This window comes from Triturus cristatus, chromosome 5_2 (genome assembly GCF_964204655.1).
Source record: "Triturus cristatus chromosome 5_2, aTriCri1.1, whole genome shotgun sequence".
Lineage (NCBI taxonomy): Eukaryota > Metazoa > Chordata > Amphibia > Caudata > Salamandridae > Triturus > Triturus cristatus.
Window position 1 is genome coordinate 646,267,242 of NC_140588.1, and position 23,878 is coordinate 646,291,119.

Below are 23,878 nucleotides of genomic sequence, written 5' to 3' on the forward strand. Positions count from 1 at the left end.
TCCACAATAAAGGGAGCAATCTGAGGAGTTGTGAGTCCCAGTGACAGACGCCTCTCAGTTAGCTCTATCTCAGTGGCAACAATATTCACAGCTCTTTCCAGCATACTGTCTATAACAGTAGAGGTACAAGAACTTGGTATAGTGGCGCGTTTCCCCTTAGCGTATTGCGCCTTTGCACGTAGTAATAATAAGAAAATGGATGACTCACCACAATGGATGGATAAGGGATGGTGCTTGTCAGAGGGGTGGCCCTGCCCGGCCTCCTTCGGGTGCAGACAGGCCCACCCTTGGCGCTGCGGAAGGCCCTGGGAGCTTTTGAAAGCGCCTCCTGATGCACAGGCAACGCTGGCAGCAGCGCAACGGCACCACAGCCAGCAAAGGATGCTGGGAAATGGAGTCCTTGCTCCCGGCCGTTCTGCTCACCACCACCGCTGTCTCCCGGTCTGTTGCCCCCAACAGAGGGTGAAGCAAACTGCTGCAATTGGGTGTCCCACCAGCTAGGAGTCACGTGGCGTCAAATGCCTCCGGTGCACAAAGCCAGCAGAGCACAGCGCACCTGCCTTCTCTTTTGGGATGCCAGCACAGGAGTAGAGTGCCCCTCTACACCTCCCCCACATCTCCACGGAGTTGGCCGCAGCACTCCTCATGCCTTCAAACACAGCTACTTATACTGGGGCACTCCGGTCTGCCAGGGAGGGGGCAGTTGCCCTGTTTTTAGTCCAAAAGCTCCACTTCTGGGGCCTGACACAAGCAGACAGGCACCAGGATCCTCTCCACTCCCCTCGGTGCAGCAGCAGTGGGGGCTCTACACGGCTGGCATAAGGGAACTCACGGTGGTTCCTCCGGTGTGCACGATCCACACCGGGTGCCGCCGCAATAAAGTAAGGTTTAAAGTGGGCACAGCTCCCGGGAGTGGCGTCCCTCTCCTTCCAACAATCCCGATATCCTCGGTGCTTGCAGGATATTACCACTGCTGCCAGGGATGCCGCACCGATCACAAGGCACGGCCGTACAACGCAACCCACATCACCTGAGCGATCTCCGCTGTTTTGTCAGGGGTTGTGGTGGGGGACCACCTCACCGTCTTATCTTCATGTCCCGCAAGCTCGGGTGTTCACAAATCGCCCTCTTTTCCCTACTCAAATGCTTCAGAGAGGGTTCAGCGCTCACTGGCCACCATTGGCTCTTCACTGGAGGACTCCGCCTGTGCAAGATTGGAGCACGGTGCCGCGCCACAATCCAGCGTGTACTGAGGCAGGATCTGAATGCAAAACGTTCTTCCGTCCTCTCCCGAAAAGACCACAAACAGCAACACCAGAGGGAGAACACATCGCGTCCGGACCACCTCAGCACATACAATGGACAGAGAGAAAGAACCTCTTAGGTAAGGGACCAGCTATATGGTGATGGAATCTATTTTAAATCTTGTATGATGTTTTAACATATAACATGAGAAAGAGACTTAGCACAATTACATGTGAAATGATAGTGAGTATTGAAATTTTACTTTATACTTACAATAATTAATAAAAAAATTTTATGAAAGTGATAATAATATGTTTTATTGAGGAATTATTGCACTGTTATATGTGATGTGAGATTCATATTTTAGCACAATTGAGCTGTGTTTTATGAAGGCCTCAAACGTTGCTTTCTTTCTACTACGAACTTATGAACTGAATAGTCCGAAGCCTATGGGAACATTCCATGAAGTTTCCACTTGCGTCCTGACACCTAATTGTCTTCACTCACGTTTGTCGCTTACTTGACAGAAGTTTTACTTTCTAAAACAATGCTTCAGAATGGACTGACAAGAAATGAGAGCATGAACTCGCCTACTTTCTAAATGCAACAAACTATCATATGACAAAACTACAGTAGTCTTAAGAATATTGGAAGTAATTGATTACTTCTCTCGGATTTGGATACTTTTACTCACTACATCATCTCATCCTATCGAGAGTAACTAATGGAACAGAGGACTCCGACAAATTTGGTGATGTCAAGGAGTGTAAACCTGGAATCGAGGAAGTATAATTGCCTAAAATGTGAACTTAGGGGTGTCTCCCCTCTACCCATCTTGCAATACAGAGACTAACGTCTGTCCAGAAACAATGTCAACTACGATAAAATTCTTTGTTTGCTGCCTGCTTTTATGCTATTGTAATAGGACCTTTTCGGCTGAAAGGGTTCACAACAGAACAGCTCTTGCATTGACACTGCGGTGCAGATAGAAGCAGACGGTTCTGTCTGTGAACTGGAAATGGTCATTCGAAATGTTTGGAACTTTTCTAGATGGTTGGTATGAGATTTAACTGATTTCCTGCTAATTCATTATTCTGGAGTCAATAAAATCTCCCTCTGCTGAAGAAGATAGCTCTTTCAATTCAGAATGCACATAATTTGCAGATGTTTATTAAACCCGATCTAATATGAAATAGGATGTATGCCAATCCTTTGATACATAAACATAAATATATTATGATAAAATGTTCTGCTGATTCTGCTTCATAGTGCAAGTGTTTATGTGCAGGAAGGTGTCCCTTCCTACACATAAACAATCTTAAATGGCAATTTGCAACTTCTATGTGTGCTGCTTTGTGCAGCACACATAGAAGTTGCAACTCGTCATTCTTAAAATGATTGTTTATGTATAGGAAGTGATTCCTTCCTGCGCATAAACAATTATGCATTGTGTTTTGCTGTTTTTATGTGTGCTGCACCATGCAGCACACATAAAAACAGCAAAAAAGAGAGAAATAATGCATTTCTCCTCATTGGGCCCAGTTAAGACCAATTTGCGGCCCCATGCAGCATCAGCTGCAGCAGCCAAGCGCAAAGATTGCTGGGTCTTGTGTAGGATCCCTTTCCAGGGAGTGAGGCGCAGTGCTAGTACCACCACTTGCCAAAACAGTGCAGGCACAGGGAAGCAATCCTAATAAATCAGAGTGGTCCTATATATGGATGGTGAGTTCTTCAGAACACCAAGACAGGCAAACACTATGCTGGATATGGGCTAGGATTTTGTCTCAGTCAATCTTACATTTTGGTCTTAAGTTAAACTTAAGAGAAACTTAAGTTTAACTGAGACAAAATCCTAACTTTGCAGCTAGGATCTTGTCTCAGTTAAACCTAAGTTTGTCTTAAGTGCAACTTAAGACCAAAACTTAAGTTTGACGGAGACAAAATCCTAACTTTAGTACTCCTAAATGCCATCTGTGAATACTGAAAGCTGTAAAGTTAGGGTTTTGTCTTTTGAGAATCGGGCCCTAAAGCTTTTGTCATTAAATTGATCAAGTAGGGGCTATCCAGTGGGGCTGCTCACGAATACCTGAAATCTGAAATCCAAAGGGTTCATAGAGACTCATTTAGGATGAGGCAAAAGTGGGAAAAACCAAGGAAAATCCTGGTGAACGTTTACTTTTTTTGGGTGAAGGAGAGGATCCTGTCCTAATGTTTGAAATCAAACTTTTGCTCATTTGAGGGGGCCCTGTGTCTTATAAGGCCAGACCTTTGTCGAGCTACCGAAGAGAGAAGGTGGAATATGGTAACCAAGATTGTAAAGTTTAAGGAGTTGGGGTTGTCTGCCTAGTTGAAATTCCGAGCCACATTAAAGGTTATGTGGGACACTAAAATGCATATTGTTCATAGTGGGGAGAAAGCTAATGAAGTGTTCCAGTGAGTACAGCAGAAGAGATGAAAACCAAGGATTGCTTGATATAAATGTTGGATAGTAAACCTAGATGCTAGGATTTAGGTGCACATAAAATATAAGTGTAAAGAATGGGGCTTTAGGGGCTCAAGGAATAAAGAGGGAAAGGGTATAGTCAGTGGCAGTGGAGAAAGGAGGGGAGGAGGAGAGAAGGTAGCACATGACAAGACAATAAGTTTACTGGCTGAGGGCTCAAACTTGACTAGCACACCCAAATGGCTGTTTTAGCCAAGGGTAATATGGAGGATTCCTTCGGAATGTGGGGGGGTACACTGCGGCAGAGGTAGAGGGAGTACGGTGCTTGTTGAGCGTTGGGAAAAAACAAAATAAAAATACTGCCCTCATCGCCACCAATAGAATAGATTAAACGCCTTCTATACGGGGTACGTATGGATGTATAAGGTTGGAAACACTAGGAATGTTAGGAGATGTGGGAGGGGGTTAGTAGTTTTGAGAGTTTATGAATGTGATAATAGTGAAAACGTTGGGATGAGAGAGTGAGTTTGAATGTATAGGCGATCGGATTCGAGCAGCGGCGGGTTTACAGAAAGCGCGTAATGATTTAGCCAACGGGCGGTAGAAATGTGAGGGAGTGTATAACTAAGTTTGATATTTGAGGGAATGTTTGAATGCATTTGGATAATTTATTTTGTCGGGTTTGGGTGAGGGGGTTCAATATGGGAAGTCCTGTTCCGGTTTTAATAGAAATTCACATGTATTGTTTGAGCTCACAAAAACATATTTGTCAAACATAGATTCACATGTTTTTTTGGTAAAAATTTAACAAAGAGGATTATGCAGTAATTATGTATTTCTTTAAATTGTTGATTCACAGTTACCCCTGACGAAGGGCTGGAAATAAGCCCGAAATGCATTGGGTTTTAATAAAGAATTGCTGCTCCAAACTATTCTTTGCATTTTGTGATCGTTTGTGACCGGATGGGCACACGTGATTATGAGAAGTACAGAAAAAATGCATTATGGATATATGTGGATCAGTAAAATGGTTAAAATTACATGAAGAAACTTTGGAAAACGTTGTGGATTAAATGGACTACATTTCTAGTGAGATTAAATGTTTAAATGGTTAAAGGATCATAGTATCCAATCATGCAGTGAGACTGGGAGTGGAGCGCCGATAATGCGCTCCCCACAGCATTATATTACTTATGGTGCATCCAGGGCAAGGCACGAGCCCAGTTTCGCACGCAATACGCACAGTTGAAAATACATGGATTACATTGTGAATAACAGCGGTGTGCATGCCACCTCTTGTGATAAAATACATTATAGGACATGCCGGCTGCATGACAGGGACTTAACGGGCAGTGGAAAGGGTGAGAAATGTAGATGAATAGGAGTACTAATATTTTCTAAAGTAACCAACATTTTGATGACTTTCAAAAGAGAGATGAGAGAGTGTGTGTGTGTTTTTCTCAGTGTGAACATGCAAAAGTCCCAGCTGAAATATGACAGCACCTCACCATACCCTGAAGATGCTATACCCAACTATTCATCAGAAAATACATTCATTGGGGGGGTTTAACACCTTAACCCCTCCTGAAACCACACCCCTTCCCCAGCGTTGCACACTGGGTGCCCAAGGGTGGGTTCCAGGGCACCCAGGATCAAGTGGCTGGCACCCAGAATATTGGGTCCCCTGGACATGGGGTCTCCTGGGCATAATGCAGCCTGGGGAGATGGGGCCCTGCAGCCTTCCTCTCTTTCTATAAATGAAAAAGTATCCTAACTTCTTGGGCTTGGTGAAGGCAAAGCAGGTATGTTTTCACTCCAATTCTACTTTCAAAAACAATCTTAAATACTGAATGGAGGTGAACGCATCATTAATCTATCAGAACTCAATCTCTTGACTGTTACCAGGGAGTTCGTTTTTGTAGCCCCCTCGTTACAGCAAAGTCCATAGTTCTCTCTTTTAATTGCTTTGAGTATTTATATATTCAAAATCACCTGCAAGCTCTACTCATTTGGCCCGTTTAGTTCACCATAGTAGTATGCAACAGGCTTCAAGCTTTTTCCCAGGTTGATGGATAGTTTATCAAAAAGGCCCCTGTCCCAGCAGGTTTCCCGCTGATTTAGGTGTGCATTCCTGATGCGTAGGAATATGAGGACATCCCCACCAAACAAAGAAGCACTTACTACATGTAATTAAGAGGAATTACACTGGTCTGGTGGCAATTCAACTCTTTGTAGTCTTGTTGTCTTCTCTTTACAAGGATTCATGTTATCAGATTTCTGTATGAAAACGCTCATGGAAAAATCACATTGCCAAATTTACATGGACAGAAAGTGACTGGAGACATTACCTTGTGGTCCTTTACACAGATGTAGTGTAGAATGTGTACTAGACATTTACCCAAGGAGTTAGCACTTAATAATTATTCAGTAAAAAATACTCCAGTTTGGTAGACATTTTGTGCAAAACTGTGGACAGCTACTCTCACACTCACTCACAGACCGATACTTTCATGCACACAACCTCAAAACTATTCACACTCACATACCCCAAACAGACACTCACACACCAGCTCACAGGCCCATACAGTCACTCATACACCCAGTCACTAACCCATACAGCTACCTACACACCCACTTACCGACCCATAAAGCCAATCACACATCCACAAAATCACTCACACACCCAAACTGACCCATACATCCACTCACACACCCACTCACAGACCATACAGCCAATCACACACCCACTCACTTACCTATATGAGCCTCTTATACACCCACTATCACAGGTTACAGGTCAGTTTGGAAATAAAATATTTTACCTTCAAAATTCGCTAAACAAATAAAGGTTACAGGTACGTTATAGCTAGGCTAAGGTTATACATGCACAACACCATGGAAATTCAGTAGTTATAGTAACCTGAGATAATCAATCAATCAGTGCTTGTAAAGTGTGGCTAATAACCCGTGAGGGTCTCAAGGCCCTGGGAGGGGAGATCATGGCAGGTCTGACTGGGGGCTGTGGTTAATTCAAAGAGCCAGGTCTTGAGATCTTTCCTGAATTGCAGTAGAGAAGGGGAGAGCCTGAGGAGACGAGGCATGGTGTTTCAGGAATTGGCAATGAGGTAGGAGAAGGATCTTCCTCTGGTTCTGGTCTTGCAGATCCAAGGGATGGTGGCCAGGGCCAGTTGGGCAGAGCGGAGATGTCTGGTGGGTACATGGAATGAGAGGCAGTGGTTCAGGTATGCATGTCCGGTGTAATGGAAGGCTATGTAGGTGTGTGTGAGGAGCTTGAAGTGACTCTTTTGTTGACTGGGAGTTAATGGACATCTTGTAGGTGTTTGGAGAAGTGTCTATGGTTTGCAGGTTGAGGATCAATCTGGCTGTAGCATTCAGCAATTTCTGAAGTTTTCTGAAGAGTTTCTGGGTGGTGCCAGAGTACAGTGTGTTGCCATAGTGAAGTCTGCTGATGATGAGTGCATGAGTGACCATCTTCCTGGCCTCAGTGTGGATCCACATGAAGGTTTTCCAAAGCAGGTGAAGAGTGTGGAAGCATGACGAGGTGACGGCATTGATCTGGTGGCTCATGGTGAGTGAGTGAAGAGTCCAGTGTGATGCTGAAGTTTTGGCTTGAGCATGGCGAGTGAGTGTGGGGGTGTTCCTAGCTCAACTGGCCACCACGCGTCATCCCAAGAGGAGGTGTTGGGCCACAGGATGAGGACTTCGGTCTTGTCCGAGTTGAGCTTGAGGCAGCTATCTATCTTCCAGGTTGTGATGGCCTTCAACCCATTTTGAAAGTTGTTTTTGGCAGTGGTGAGACCGTTTGTGAGGGAGAGAATCAGCTGGGCGTCACTGGCATCGGAAACAATGTTGAGTCTCTGGCTTCTGACGATGGCTACGAGCAGGGCAGTGTAGATGTTGAAAAATGTGGGGCTCATGGAGGAGTCCTGAGGCACTCCACAGCTGATCTGTGTGGGTTCCGCGAGGAACTGGGGAAGTCTGACTCGCTATGTTGTACAAGTGAGGAAGGAACAGATCCAGTCCAGGGCTTTGTCGTGGAGTCTTGGGATCAGGGTGCGGTGAGAGATGGTATTTTAAAGGGGCCGAGTGGTCTAGGAGGATGAGGGGTGCTGTTTTTTCCCAGTTAAGGCTGGAGACAATGTCTTAGGTGGCAGAGAGGAGGGTGGTCTTGGTGCTGTGGTTGCTTAAGAATCCGGTTTAAGAGGAGTCCACGGTGTGGTTGGCTTAATTGAAATCAGAGATTTTGGTGTTGAAGGCCCTGCTTGAGGACCGTGGCTGGAAAGGGGAGCAGGGAGATGGGTCTGAAGTTCTTGAGGTCTGTCGGGTCGGCTGATGGTTTGTTCAGCAGGGGGTTGATTTTAGCATGTTTCCAGTCATTGAGGACAGTGGCAGTCTCAATAGAGCAGATGATGGTGCAGTGCAGTTCGGGGGAAATGGTGGTGGGAGATCTGTGGGAGATGTGGTTCGTAAAGGGGCCAGAGGAGACTCCAGAGTTAATGCTCTTCACAGTGGTGGCGAGCATAAGTCGCAGGTGGCGGGGCAGGCACAGGAGGGGCCGTGGAGGGGAGGGAGTGCAATATAAAAAATTTACCTTTTGGCAGGGTCCCGCGACTCTGCTCCTGCTCTCCTCGAGGAACAGGAAGCACAGCCAGGCCCCATTGATCTTCTGCAGCACTGTGATTGATATGAGCATCCTGGTTCAATGCTCAGCTGGAGAATGGGGGCCTGGGTATATTCTCAACACAGGCTGTAATGCAGCCTGTGTGGAGAATAGGGAAAGTGCACATAATTGTTCTTGGCAGCCCGAGTGGGCCAACCTAACAGTCTCTGTGCACTTAGGAGTTGTCAAGCCACTCCTCCCCTGACTGCTCCAAGAGCAGAGCAGCTCCACCCACTCGTAAAGCAGCAGGAAGCATTACATGTTAACTCAAAGTGACTATAATTTTATTTTTCTACTTCGTACTTCTTGAAAGCAGTGGAGCGATGCTCCTCCACCATAGCGAATGAGCCGCCACTGGCTCTTCATGGTCTTGAGAGTGTTGTTTGTGGTGAGTTGGGTCCAGTTGAGGGGCAGCTTTGTCTCGAAAGGTGGTAGCGGGAGTGATGGGCCGGTCTTGGGTGTGAAACCTGTTTGCTTGATCTTGTGGTAGAAGTAGGTGTTGAGTTTGTTGCTGAGATCTTGGGAGGGTGAGACTTATGTGGTCTTGCTGTGGGGTTTGGCAAAGTCCTTGATGATGGCAAACAGTTCTTTGCTGTGCATTGGTGTTGATTCTGCAATTTTTGTCAGTTTAGAGGAGTGTGTGGTGTGTGGCTTTAAAGGCTGCATGAGTTTCCAGGGTTTTGTTGTTTCTCCATTTCTTCTCGAGCCATCTACAGGTGCTTCTGGACTCATGGAGGGTGGGAGTGAACTTGCTGGCTTTCTTGGATTGTTGCTTGCCGGGTGCTATCTTGCGGGTCAATAGTGCGTTGGAGCAGTTGGAGATCCATCGGCAAAGGTTTTGTGCTGAAATATTGGCATCTGTGGATGTTGGTGGTGTGGTAGTGCTGAAGGAGGCAGTGAGATGTTCTTCGGTGACCTTGCTCAAGTTGCTGCGGGGGGCAGTGTGTGCATTTGTGTGCGGTTAGTTTGGAGAAGGTAAAGTGGAGGCAGTCGTGCTCGGTCCATAGGAGTTCGGAGGTGTGGCTGTAGGTGATGTTTACGCTGGCGGAGAAGACGCCCTGTGTCCTGTTTTGTGGGTTGGAGAGTTGACTAGCTTCTTGATACTGATGTTGGCATTGTTTGCCAGAAGTGATGCTGTGTTCTGATCATTGGGGTTGTCCAGGTGGAAGTTGAGTTCACCAAATAGGATGTAATCGTTGGGTGCAAGAGCCTGGGGTGTGATGAAGTTGATGATGGTGTCGGTGACGGGCAGGCGGGGACCAGGAGGTCTGTAGATGAGGGTCCTACAAGGGGTGGTGCTGGAGTTAGTCTTGACCTGGAAGTGGAGATGTTCCATGGTTGCCGGGGGGTCATCCGAGTGGGTAATCAGGTGGAGAGAATTTTTGTGGACGATAGCGATGCCTCCTCCAGGTCTTTTGGTGTGGTCCTTGTGGGCGATCTTGTATCCGTTGGGAATGGTGATGGCGATGGCGCTGTCCAGTCTTGAGCTGGGGTTCATCCAGGTTTCTGTGAGGAAGATGATGTTGGGTGAAACGAAGTCTAAGAGGACCCAGATTTCTGTGGCATGTCTGTGAAGGGAGCGCGTGTTGAGGAGAATGCAGCTGAGCCTGTCAGGTGTGCTATGGACCAGCCGGGCAGTGGGCAGTGGGCAGGGCTGGAGTGCGAAGGTGGGTGAGAGTGCAGCAGCAGTTTCTGGAGGAAAAAGGTCCTTGGTGTGTCCTTTGGTGGCACAAGCTGGCATGATGGTAAGAAGGGTGCTGGGGTCGTATCAGTGGAAGGTCCAAGAACCAAGGTCTGTGGCACTGGGGGTGGTCCAGGCATAGACAGGCACAAATGGGCTTGCCTTTGGAGCACCGGCAGCATGCACGCTGCACGTGTCCATGCAGTGACAACCATTAAGTTGTGAGAGGGAAGGGCTGGACAGCTGGGAGGTGGGAGTGGGAAGTGGGAAGCGGGAAATGCAGTGCTAGGAAGGGGGTGGGGTCACAGGGGTCGAGCAGCAGCAGGGGCATGGCACATAAAAAGTGAAAACTGATTAAAATCAAAAAACAGTAAAGAGAGAAAGAAAAACAAAAAAGAGTGCAAAGAGGCAGAAAGCAAAGGACAGAAGGCAGATCTGCAGCAAAGCAAGATGCTCCCTACAAGAGCCTGCAGATAGAGGAGAGCCTCGAACCAACAACCAGCGAGGGTCGGGAGGAGCTGCTCCAGAAGGGAAGCAGGTCACTGGCAAGGTAAGTGAACTTGCTCCTTTCCTAGTGCAGTGGGTACCATTAAGTAGTGAGAGGGAAAGGGCTGGACAGCTTGGAGACAGGAATCGGGAAATGCAGTACTTGGAAGGGGACAGGCTGCAGGGATCGAGCAGCCGCAGGGGCTCTGCCCAAAAAAAAGTTACAAATTTTAAAAAAGCAAGAGGGTGAAGAGAGAAAGAAAAACAGAAAAGAATGTAAAGCAGCAGAAAGCAAAGGACAGAAGGCAGCCCAGCAGCAGAGCAGATATCCTTTCCACTAGAGGCAAAGGCGGGTACCTGTGGGTGGAGTAGTGCCTTGAACTAGCAACCAGCTAGTGTCAGAGAGACTGCAAGGGGCAGAAGCTACCTGGTGCGGGAAGCGGGAAACACGGCACAGTTATGGTTCAAAAATGTACCCCAATATAAGCTTAGGTAATCACCCAACCTTTCACCTATATTTCTCCTACCATTACACTACATACGGTTTTTGGTATTGACCTTTTACCTAACTATGGTGCTGCATAAATGTTGTGTGGTTTTCCCAGAAAACTAGCACCATTTATTACACATGAGGATTCTCAGAATCACAGCAGGACTACCATCTTCTGCATAATAACTATGTATAAGGGTCATCCCTTTCGTCATCCTCGACCAACATGACACAGCAAGGTAGGAACCCTGAGGGTACCGTTTTGGGTATATAAACACCATATATTTGCTGAGGCAGGCAGAAGAGAAAGACTTCCATGCTGACACACTGACGCAAGATGCTGAGGTTCCTGTATGCAGACACTCCAGCTTGCAGTGGTCTGACATCCCTTGCGGGGTGTCCATCTTGAGACCAAGACGGGGTCCCACAGTCTCTTACTTCAGGTAATGGGGTTGGCTTCAGCCTAGAGGGATTCTTGGATCTACACTTACATACATGATACGTACACTCAGGTATATCTAGTTAGGGTTGCATCGTAGGAGTACACATTATTACTGTCATGTATTCATATGCTTGCATATATTCATTGTTTTAGCACTATGGTAGAAATTCACCATCCTTTTACTCTGTTGGTGCTTGTAATCATTTATATCTGTTTCTGTCCCATGGTTGTTTCAGCACACCTATTTTATACTAGAATGATGCTGGTTCAATAAAGGCTTATTGAAAACGTCCCCAATATTTGTTCTGTGTGTCTCTGTGAGCCAAAGTACGCAAGATTGACTGAGTGAAACATACTGTACTGTTTCCATGATCCCTGATGGGAATTGGTTGTCATGTTCCATAGTTGCCAATAACTATTCTTTCCTTGGTAAGAGGAGTTTACAGTGGCACTGTGAGCTAGCTGGAATACAGGCGAATATACCTGGCTGGGGTGTCTGGAATCAGTCTGGACACCAATCCCAAAGTCTATGTTGTCTAAACGTGCAGATCCTGTATAGGTTTATAGGAACTACACAACATGGCACCACCAACGTTGGTTTGGTACTTATTTTAACGGTCACATCTGAGTAGTTCAGTTGTGCTTTTCTCAGCGACCCCTACTCACATTTACTCAGAGATGTCTGGAGTGGGAATGGACAAATCCACTCCAGCTGAGTAGTCATATCCTATGTATTGGCTGTGGGTTTATTCAAGCTTGAAGGACAAATAGTTCTTACTGTGAATAACATTTTATCTCAGTATCCATGAAACTTTTTCAACAATGTCTGACGAAGAACTCGCTGCACCAGCACTATGTGCAAATGAAGTGAAGGTAGGAGAGCAGGAAAGTGAAATAAACATTTTGGAAAATGTCAGACTGCCCTTTCATTAAAGTTAGCAGACTATGGAGTCACATCAAGAGGTGGGACAGTAATATTTAGGATTGAGGCACACAAATCCTACAGAACAGAGGTACTCTATTCGTGGGTCAAATTCCCACCAGCAGATGCACGCACAAATACATTTAATTCATACACTGAAGATGAAATGCCAGAGGTATATTGTCCTACCAGGAACACATAAACCGGTTTAAAGGCACCCTCCCACTCACAAAAGATAAGGTAAGACTTGGTCTGCTTGGTAGAGACGGAGCAACTTGGCCAGTCCTAAAGGCATCCAGACTTTGACAAAATGCCTGTAGTAGACTTATGTCCACTACACAAAGAAACCTGACACCGTTTGTGAGAAGAACACTCACACTTTAGCCAAAAAGAGCCACACCAGCAGAACACATTCATGGGTCTGCAACTAAAATTACTCCACAAACACTAAACAAAGTTATGTGCAAAATGCCCACTAGACATGAGCAAATGCCATTCTGGATGGCTCAGAAAATAACACAGTTAGAGGCAGTGTTTCCACACACAAGCCCTCAAGAAAAACACAGAATACTAGCAATCTGCTTGCCAATGGGAATAGGTCCCCAGATAGAGGATTGTACCTCATGGGGTACAGTTTTTGCTGCCATATATCCTAGTACTCATGGTATCCCTTCAATAGCAGTAATTCCAGATGTATTAAGACAAATACAGAATGAATATGGAGCAGAACCTTTTCTGAACATAGGGATGAAATTGTTAGGAAATGTTGCCCAAGTAGCAACTATTATATTAGCATACATAAAACGGGAGGCAATCAGTGGCAATACACCACCGCCTGAGGGATATCAGTACTTTGCAACAGGAGCATGAATTATCTAAAATGATCAATGACACATATGTCAAATTAGATAGAGATAATTTGGGAGCTACAGCAGCAAAATATCAACTCATGGGTGGACCTGAAAACACCAAGCAAACGCCTGATTCAGAAGAGATGGGATAGTAAACCAACAAAAGAATAGAGAAAATATATCACAATCAAGGAGTGGGTTTCAACAGAAGCCCTACGAAAGGAGGTACAACCTTAGGAATCGTGATAACATTACAAAGCCTAACAGGTATCAGGATACTGATCCACGTTCCTCTAGTTCCTTTCAGGGTTCATCAAAAAACTCTGAGAGGGAAGGACGGTCAGAACACAGACAAAGTCCAGAGACACACAACTTACTTCAGACTATAATATCAAAAAAGAAGATAAACCAAAATCAAAAACTCAATTTAAAAAGAAGAATGTAGCATGTCTTTAACTTAGACATGCCAAGGACACTGAGGACTCAACTTCTTAATGGGAATGGGCTCTGACGATGCAGATGTAACAATAGCTTGTCAGATCCTGATAGAATTTCTGGTGACAGCGGCAGTGAATGAACATATCAGGGTATTCGCACCTGATATCAAGGTGAGTGTCCCACACCCATTATAAAAAATAACACCCCAAATAGACGGGGACAAACCCAGAGGATTTAAAGGTCTCTTTTGGGAGAACATGAATCATGGCTATCACATCCTTCTGGCTGAAAAGGATTGGCCACCTGAGATTGTTATGGATTGCCCAAAGGGCCATGCTTTTTCCAACCACGTTCCAGTATTCTTAAAACATTTATACACGCAGGAGTGGGCGGTAGCACTTTCTCCAGCATTATATCACAACCATGTAGGGTGGGATGCTGAGACACCTCACCATGCAATCCCAGTGAAAACTTCTCCAACACCACAGAGGCAATACCCGATTAAACAACAAGCGAAGAAGCAGGTCAGGGAGATCTTAGATCAACTTGAATACGAAGGTGTACTAGAAACTTGCACCTCTTCAATGAACAATCCCTTGTTTCCCGTAATGAAACCTGCTAATTCATATTGTCTAGTTTTAGACTACAGATGTCTGAACACATGTACAAAGATGTTTGCAGTACAGAATGCACACAGTGCCGCATTGATTAACAAAACAAATAAAGGTATTATTTCTTCAGTGCAACATCTGCCAGTTGATGAAGGGTTTCACCGTAGCACATCTGGCACAAAAACCATTGCTAATATCAGACAGACCTCTTGCTTGTGTCTATTTGGACCACTGCAGCACCTTACAAACTGATGGGGCATGCAAGTTGTTAGACCTGGCATCCTTGGCGTGGTTTTCCCCGACTTTTTGCCTCTAACTCCTGTGTTTTTGATGCTGTGCTGGATTGCGTTTTTGCTGGCTTAGATGCTTTGGGCACTTTGCCACTTCTGATCAGTGTCAAAGTGCAAGTGCTCCCTGTGTAAATTGAAGTTGTGATTGGTTCTCCCTGATTGGCATATTTATTTCACCAGTAGGTCAATAGTAAAGTGCACTAAGTATGCCAGGGCAGGTGAAACAAATGCTTCGAGTGGACATGCAGCACTGATTGTGCCACCCACATGAGTAGCCCTGGAAAGTTGTCACAGGCCTGCCACTGCAGTGCCTGCGCACAATTTGTTAACTGCCATTTCGAACTGGCCAGCGTACCCACTTGGCAGGCCTTACCCTTTTCTTTTCTTACAATTAGGACACCCCTTAGGTAGGCCCAAGGTACCCCCATGGGCAAGGTGAAGTGTATGTAAAAGGGAGGACATGTACTGGTGTGTGTGACATGTCCTGATAGTGAAATACTGCCAATTTCGTTTTTCACTATTGAAAGTCTAACTTGCCCATAGGACAGAATGGGTAATGCTTTGTAACATTTTTACAAGCATATCTTCCCATAGGAGTAAGATAGAAAGTTGCAGTCGGGTATCCCTGAACTCAGAATGTAATAACACATCTTTTAGTAAGAATGGTTTTTAAATTCTGTGTTTGAAAATAGCACTTTTAGAAAGTGGCTGTTTTCTTGTCCAACCTTCCTGTGTGCTTCTGCCTGTTTGTGGATTGACTGTCTGGCTTTGGAGTGACAGGGGCTGGGGTGGCCCCAGGAGTCTTGGTGAGTCAGCCCTAGGCTGAATAGGCCGATCTGCATTTGGAGTGGTGGGAGGAGTAGCCCTGTACCTGACTAGGGTTGTGCCTTCCTTGCACAAAAGACTGACTCCACCTCCTGCGGTGTGTCTGAAGACCCTGGCCCACACTGACAAAGGAAGAGGTTGTGCACTGGTGGAGTGCACCCAGAACTGGTTTGGACTGGGTTTAGGACACCTTACACAAAGAGAACAAATACATTTTGGGGTATAAATATTAGAGCTGAAACCCCTGAACTTTCGACTACTTTGTGATCACGAGGAACCTTTTGCCAAAGAGGACAGATGAAGAGATTGAGGAGAAGTACTGCCCTTGTGGTCTGTCTGGGGTTGGCCTGCAGTTTGCTGTTTCTGCTAAGGAGAGGACAAAGGGACTTTGCAGTGTGCTGTGTCCCCCCTGCTTGAAGAAGGACTTTGCTGTGTGCTATGTCCATCTGTAACCTGAAGAGAAGTCCCCAAGGGCCTCAGGAGAGCTGCCCCCCTGTTGTGGAAACTCAGGAACACAAACGTTTCCAAGATCATCTTTAAGCCGCTGTGTGCGTGGGTCTGCACACAGCTTGTGACCTTCGTGAAGTTGTGACTGCTCAAAAGTGCTCCGTCCCCAGGATCGCCCCAGCTACGCTGTGTGCACTGAGATCTTTGTGAAACCGGGGTGCCACAACGCTGTGTGCATGTGTCCGCACACAGCCCTGTCTGTACCGTGGAGCTGGCAGCGTGATCCCCAAAGTGCTGCGTGTGTTTCCCCGCTGCCAGCCCAAGCCGTAATCATCACAGTGTTGTGCGTGCTGTCACCACCACCGGCCCGAGTCGACCGCCCAATATCCCTATCAAAGGAAAGTGAGCAGCGATGTGACCTACTTGGCTGCGAGGCATCGCTTGGCAATGTGAGCTCCCCTGCAACGCTCAGTCGCTGCCGACAAAGCCATCGAGGAGGAATTCAGTGATGCGGGAGAGAGAGCAACCCCCAGGTAACATTCACACTGAAGTCCTGAGCCGAGTGTGTCGCTGGCTGGGCGGGTTGCGGGTCTGCCGGGAACTGCTCTGGTGGAAATCTGATAATGGGGCCTCCTTCCCTGGTGATCCCAATGTGCCATACTTGCCTGGACGAGATCTTCAGTACCGGGGACCCGTTTCACACATTCTTTCTTACTCCGAGGGCATCCGGGGCACATTTTTGTAGTGGCTGACAAAGGAGTCAGCTTTACTGTTGACAAAGGGTTTTTCAGACCAGCAGGGGCACTGACGGGTGCTTGTGACATAACGATCTATGCAAATAATCAACTTCGGATCCGGGACTGGTTGGCCCTTATACTTTTTCATTTTTTTTGTCCTCATCAAGAAAAGTTTTTTAGGAGTTTTGAGGAGATGGGGGCCCCTTTGAACACTCTGTATCCGATCTACCAAATCCTTACAGTGTTGTGTGGGGAGTAGATCTAGCCTTGTCCTCTAGGGCCCCTTTTTGTCCATCTCCCGGCACAAGATTGTTGGAATTGGGGGAGCTAATCCCTTACCCCCTTGGCCGCCCAAATTAAACTGGATATCTCCCCTGGCAGTTTTTTTTCTGCTCTGTCTTGAAATCCAACGGGATAGAACTAAATAAGTATGTAAATTTTGGTAATATACTCATTTTGATTAGGTTAGATTTCCCCAAGAAAGAAAATTGTAAGCCTGACCAAGCCTTGAGGAGTTTCCTTATGTCCTTATGTCTTTATGGATTCTAGAAAAATTCATGCTGGCTATCCCGTCTAAATCTTTTATGTATTCTATCCCTAGATATTTTATTTTTTCCTTTACTAATGGGTTTCCAGAATTTGTATTCCACTCTAAGATTTCGGTTTTTGATTGGTTCACAAGGTATCCTGAGACTGCCCCAAACTGATCTATAAACTCTTCTATCTTTGTGAGTGAGCTATTTAGGTCGCCAGTAAATATCATTTAGTCATCCGCATATAATGCAACTTTCTTTTCCCAGACTTGATGTTTAAAAGATACTATCCCCTCTTCCCTTCTCAAAAGGCACGCTAAAGGCTCTATATAAAGATTAAAAAGTAGTGGGGAGAGGGGGCACCCTTGTCTTGTGCCTCTTTTTATCTTTATATCGTCCGTGAGAGAGTCATTGACCAGCACTTTGGCTGCTGGGTCTTTGTATGTATTTGTAATCGCACTCTCAAAGTTGCCCCCAAGATTAAATTTGACTAGAGTGGCATTCAAAAAAGGCCAGCTAACCCTGTTGAACGCTTTTGCAGCGTCAAAAGTTATTACTGCCACTGGTGTGGAATTATGGGTTGCAATGTCAATTGCACTGACGAGCTCATGAGAACCCTTTTTGATTTGGATGGATCAGAGACCCTGCCACTTCCCCTAGTCTCTTGGCCAGTATCTGTGTGTAGATCTTGTAGTCTGAGTTTAAAAGTGAGATGGGTCAGTAAGACTCACATTTGGTTGGGTCCTTTCCTGGTTTTAGTAAAATGCTCACTATTGCGTCGTTCCATGAATCTGGAAGATAATTTTTTCCTAAGAAGATATCGTTTAAAAGGTCTGATAGGGGGGATATTAGTACTTCCCTTAAAATTGAGTATAATTCATTTGGTAACGCGTCTGGGCCTGCCGCGTTTCCTTTCTTTAGGCTTTTTATTGCATCTGAGACTTCGTCTCTGGAAATTTCCTGGTTCAGGGCTATTCTCTGCTCAGGGGTCGCTGTAGGAGTTGTAATCATATCTAAAAAACTTTGTATTTGCTCTTTAAATCTAGTTGTTTCTTCCATATATAATTTATCAAAAAAATCTTTAAATTCTCGTCTGATTTCCATATCTTCCGAGCAGCAGCCAGGTTGGACTTCCTTCTGTATCTTCTTGACCCTATTTCGTGTTGATTCTGTTTTTGTTTTCCACGCAAGGATTCTCCCACAGCCTTCTCCATACTCATATTGTGATCATTTACTGGCCTCCCATCTGTCTCTAACCTTTGTATCAAGGAAGTCTGCTAGTTCTACCCTTTTTCCTTTCTTTTTTCCCTCTATTACTACCTTTTCTTGTGCGGTTTTTGCTTTCGTGTGCTCTACATCCAGCGCTACAAGATCTCTTTCAATTTGTTTGATAAAAGTCTTATTCTCCTTGTTTTTATGCCCTGTGATGTTTATGATTCTCCCCCTAATAAAGGCCTGGTAAGCATCCCAGGGTATTTGTTTTGTTGTGCTTTCTTTATTTAGTTGGAAAAAAGATCTGTCTCTTCTGCTAGCTTATCAGTGCAAGATAAGGACGGGCTGCAGGTCGGGCTGGAGACCAATACTATCTCGCATCCCTTACAGATGGTGAGGAAGTATTCAGTGCATGAGTTGCTAGCACTTAGACCTCCGCTCCGACCGTGTCACTACGGCCGGTCACCGGATGAGGTACAACGTTCTTCTACCTGTCCTTTGTGTCAAGTAACGCTCTGTCCCTCTTCTCGCTGCGGAAGGGCCCCTGTTAAGTATTCACATCCTTTGAACGCCTTACCACCTAGAACTGGTTTCTTGATTAATGCTCGGTCACTTATTAAAAATAACATAGCGAGTTTGTCAATGATAGGCAACCTGACTGGGTGTTCGTGACTGAAACCTGGGCATCCGCCTCATCAGGTCACGACCTGATATTAGCGATACCTGAGGGTTTTACCTTATACAGACAGGCTAGACTGGGACGTAGAGGGGGGGGTCTGGCAATTATTTGCAGGGCCCCATATCTGTGCTCTATCAAAACCCTGTCTGAACCCTCGGACACTTTTGAGGCCTTGTATTTCTGTATAACCTGCTCTTCTACAGTATCTTTTACTGGCATCCTGGTCTATAGACCGCCGGGTCCTAGAACCAGTTTTTGCTCTGAGCTGTTTCGAATCCTTGAGCCATATTTTGACAAATCTCATCTGTCAGTCCTGGGGGATTTTAATTTTCATCTAGATGATGTGGTCTCTAAGGACTCTTTTCAGCTTATTGACGCGCTGGAAGCTTGCGAGTTTGTTCAGCTTGTAAAATATCCTACGCATCGGGCTGGCCACATTTTGGACGGGGTGTTCACCAATGATCCCAGACTCTCTGTTGGCTCCCCCTTGCCACTGGTCTGGTCGGACCATCTCGCAGTACCCCTTGGATTTGCATCTGCCACTAAGGAGCTCTCCAATGCTGCTCCTTGCAATAGAGTTTTGAAAAGAGGATACAGGAATATTACCAATCAAGCTCTTGCTCCTTTTCTGCGAGACTTTGATACTTCTGCCTCCAGAGACGTGCATGGGGCTGCTCAAGATCTTGTCAACTCCATTACTATAGCGGTTGATGCCCTAACCCCCGCTTCTCTGCGATATGTTGCGCGGCGGAAACCTTCTGCACCTTGGTTTACGGAGCCTTTAAGAGCTCCTAAGACAAACCTGCAGAATTAAGGAGAGAAAATGGCGTAAGTCGTGGGCTCCGTCTGATAGAGAAGATCACAAACTGATGCTACGAGAATATAAATCTTGAGTGATTAAAGAGAAGCAGGAGTATTTCTCTCATCTGACAACTTCGCTTCCCTCATCCAAAGAGCTTTTTAAGATTGTTGGCTCATTGTGCTCTCTTCAGATCCCCGATCCAGTGGTGGCTTCTCAGGAGCTTTGTAATAATATCTCCGATTTTTTCTATAATAACATTTCGGATATTCATCTGGCTCTTGACAACCAAAAGAAGACGCTGGACGAGCATTCTCTTGGTAACATTAAGGCTTGTGAATCTTGGAGGAGAGATTCAAACAAGTCTCTCACCCACTTTCCATTGCTTTCTCTTGAGGGGCTTAATTCTATGCTTGATATGACTAAGTCAGCCTCCCCTGTAGACCCTTGTCCGTTGAAAGTTCCAAGGGATTGCAGGGATACTCTTCTGCCTCCGTTATTGGCAGTTATGAATGGGGCTTTGACTCAGGGCATTTTCCCAATGGTCTGGAAAAAGGCCATAGTGAAACCCCTCCTTAAAAAATCTTCCCTTGATCCTGGAGTGCTGAAGAATTTTAGGCCCATCTCCCTGTTGGCCGCCCCTGCAAGGATGCTTGAAGCTCACTTAAATTCTCATCTATCCACCTTCCTTGACTCCTCTGAGTTCTTGGATAGCTCTCAGCACGGATTCAGGAAATCTCACAGTACTGAATCCGCCCTGACTATGGTGGCTGATAACATCCGTCGCAAAGTCGATCTTGGTCAGACGACGATTCTAGTCTTGCTGGATCTGACTGCAGCGTTCGATACCCTGTCTCCCTCTACCTTAACATCTCCGCTGAGGGAGGCAGGTGTGGCAGGACAGGCTCTCAGTCTCCTTGACTCTTTTCTACATCTTAGAGAGCAAAGAGTTCTGCTGGGTGAGTTCCTCTCCCCTGCTAAATCTTTGCAATGTGGAGTGCCCCAGGGCTCGGCCTTAAGTCCGACCCTATTTAATTTTTATGTGGCCCCCCTTGCTAGATTAGTAAGATCGCAGGGGATGGAGGTAGTGTCTTATGCTGATGACACGCAAATTATGGTGTCCCTAAGCCACTCTGCTAGTGTCTCTGCTTCTAGTTTTAGGTCCTGTATGCAGATGGTAGCTGAGTGGATGATACTAAATTCTTTAAAACTTAATGCCGATAAAACTGAGGTTCTGGTTTTCGGCAAGGATCAAGACATCTGGTCCAATGAGTGGTGGCCTCCGTCCCTCGGAACTTGCCCTACTCCTTCTTCTACGGCTAGGAATCTTGGTGTCATCTTTGATACTTCACTCGCCATGAACTGTCAGATTAACAGGACTGTGGCCACGTGTTGGGGAGTCATTAAAACTCTGAAACGAATCCTTCACTATCTGTCCCCGCACGCACGTAAACAGACAGTGATTGCCCTTGTGGGATCCAGATTAGATTACTGTAATGCATTATATGCGGAGTCCAATAAATATCTTATACAGCGTCTGCAGGTGGTGCAGAACGCTGCTGCCAGATTCGTCTTAGCACTTCCTAGGGACTCCTCGGCAACGCTGGCCAGGAAGAACCTGCACTGGCTTCCTATCAATTTTAGAATCTCTTTTAAACTTCTCTGCCTCACCTACAGAGCCTTGCAGGCTGGCCCCTCAAATGCTTTGGGGTCACTGCTTACCCGATACATTCCTAGTAGGTGTTTGCAATCTTCAGACTCTAACCAGTTGGTAGTTCCTCGCTTTAAAAAGACCAGATGGGGGAGCAGAGCCTTTTCCATTGTCGCTCCTCTACTCTGGAATGGTCTCCCCCTGGAGATTAAGTCACTACCCTCTCTGGCATTGTTTAGGAAAGCTCTTAAAACCTGGTATTTTATAAAGGCCTACCAGTAAGCTCTCCTGTCTGTCCCAGTCAGCTTTATTTGTTAGGCGCCTTGACGCCCATTGGGCTAAGTTTGCGCGGTATAAATCTACCTTCATTCATTCATTCAAGATGTATCTGCAAAGATAACTCTGTTCACTGTTCATCTCTGATTGCAAGGGGAGGTTTTTAGGCTGAGGCTGAATTGCACAGCTGAATGATCCAAGATATGTTCTGGAATATGATCAACCTTACTTGTGTGGTCAAACAGGCTTCTGTCAATCAGAAAGAAATCGATTCTAGAGGCATGCTCTAGCATTTTATTTTGGAGGGTGAATCTATGATTTTTATTTCATTTTTCTTTCCATTCATCTACAAGCCCCAAGTCCTTAATGCACATCCCGACCCATTCTCTCATTTTTGGTAGATTAGGAATTTGTTTTGCTGGGTATCGATCCTCCTTGGGGTTTAGTATTATGTTAAAATCCCCACCCATTATTATCGGTGCTTGTGCTGTCATTAGATGAGAGTATATTTTTTGCAGGGGCTCCGAATCATCCACGTTAGGGCCGTAGTATCCTGCTACAGTATAAGGATTATTGTGTATCTTTACTTTTACAATAACCCATCTACCTTTTTAATCTATATCTGTTTTTTGAATGAATGCTTTCAAAGATTTTTTAAATATAATTGCTACGCCCTTAACATTACAGTCTTGGGTTTTGCATGTACAGTGATCCACCCATCTTTGATTTTTGCAGATCAACACCCATTCTTCTTTTCATAAGTGCGTTTCCTGTAGTATGATTATTTCACAGTCAATATTTTTTATATATTCCAGGATCTTCAATCTGCGTTTTTTTATCCTTAGCCCATTTGTGTTCCACGTTAAAATGTTAAGCCTCTTTTCTTTGGCTTCATTACCAGCGGCTAGCATCTTCTTTAATCCCTTGTGGTTCACTTAGGGGTACCCTTCCTCCTCTTAAATTTGCTTTTAGGACTTTTTTCTCTTTTTTTCCCATTTTGCTCCCCACCCCGTGCTATAATTTTTTTCTTTTTCAAAGTTTTGTGATGTACATTTTTTACGATGGACCTCCTCTCTGGAGAAGCCTCCTTTTTCTTCTTTTTTCTGGGCAGATTTTCTGCCCTTTTGAGCTCCTTGCCCTTCACCAATATTTTTTTTTGCCATCGATCACCATTAAAGACCAGCCTTGTAGTGTATATCTTATATCTTAGGAGTGATCTTTCCGTTGGGTTTTGATTTGTTCTATGAGGCCTTGAACTTGCTTCGGGTCTCTCATGTTGTGCATCTTATTGTCCCATTTGATTTTCAAGGCTAGGAAGACCATTTGAACAGTGGCATCGAGCGATCTTAGTTGTTGCAAATGCTGGCCCAACTCCCACTGGCTATCTCGGGTTGTTCTAGATATACCTGACCGGATTCTGCAAGATCAATCGTCCTTAGGAAATGAGCCAGCTTTAAGACCTTCACTCAGGATTTTCTCTTTCAGGGAATATGTCATGAAATGAATCAAGATTTTTCTGGGGTTTTTCCTCGGTTTCCCTTTCCTGAAAGGATTTCGATGTATACTTTGGATAACCTCTGCAAGGTTAACCGATTTAGTCCAGGAAATTTTCTCCTCCAGTATCTGAATTATGAACCCCTTTATATCTTCCCCTTCAATACCTTCAGGCACATTTAGGATTTTGAGGTTGTTCCTCCTAGCGTGGTTCTCCAGGGATTCCAATCTTTCACTGATCTCCGTTTCTCTAGTTTTCAACTTGGTTATCTCTTCATGATTGGCCTCTGTCTTCTTGCTCAGTGACTCTACTTCCACCTCCACCTGCGTCACTCTAATAATGAGCGTGTTTATCTTTTGGTCGAGTGCCTCACAGGCTTCTTGTATCTTTGTTTGATTCCTCTCTGAGATCGCAAAATTGGCTCTCATCTCCTTCATCATTTCTTCTAGGATGTTTTCTGAGTGGCGATTACCGGAGGCTACTGGATCTTGTCTAATACTTGGGTTAGTATCTGCCCCCCCCTTGCGGACAACCCCTTTTGCAGCTTCAGCACCTTCAGTTTCTGGCTCCTGTGTAGAGAGAACTTGATATCTATTGCTCGTCGCTAGATCTGTACATCCAACCTTTGTTTTCTCTGTCTTTCT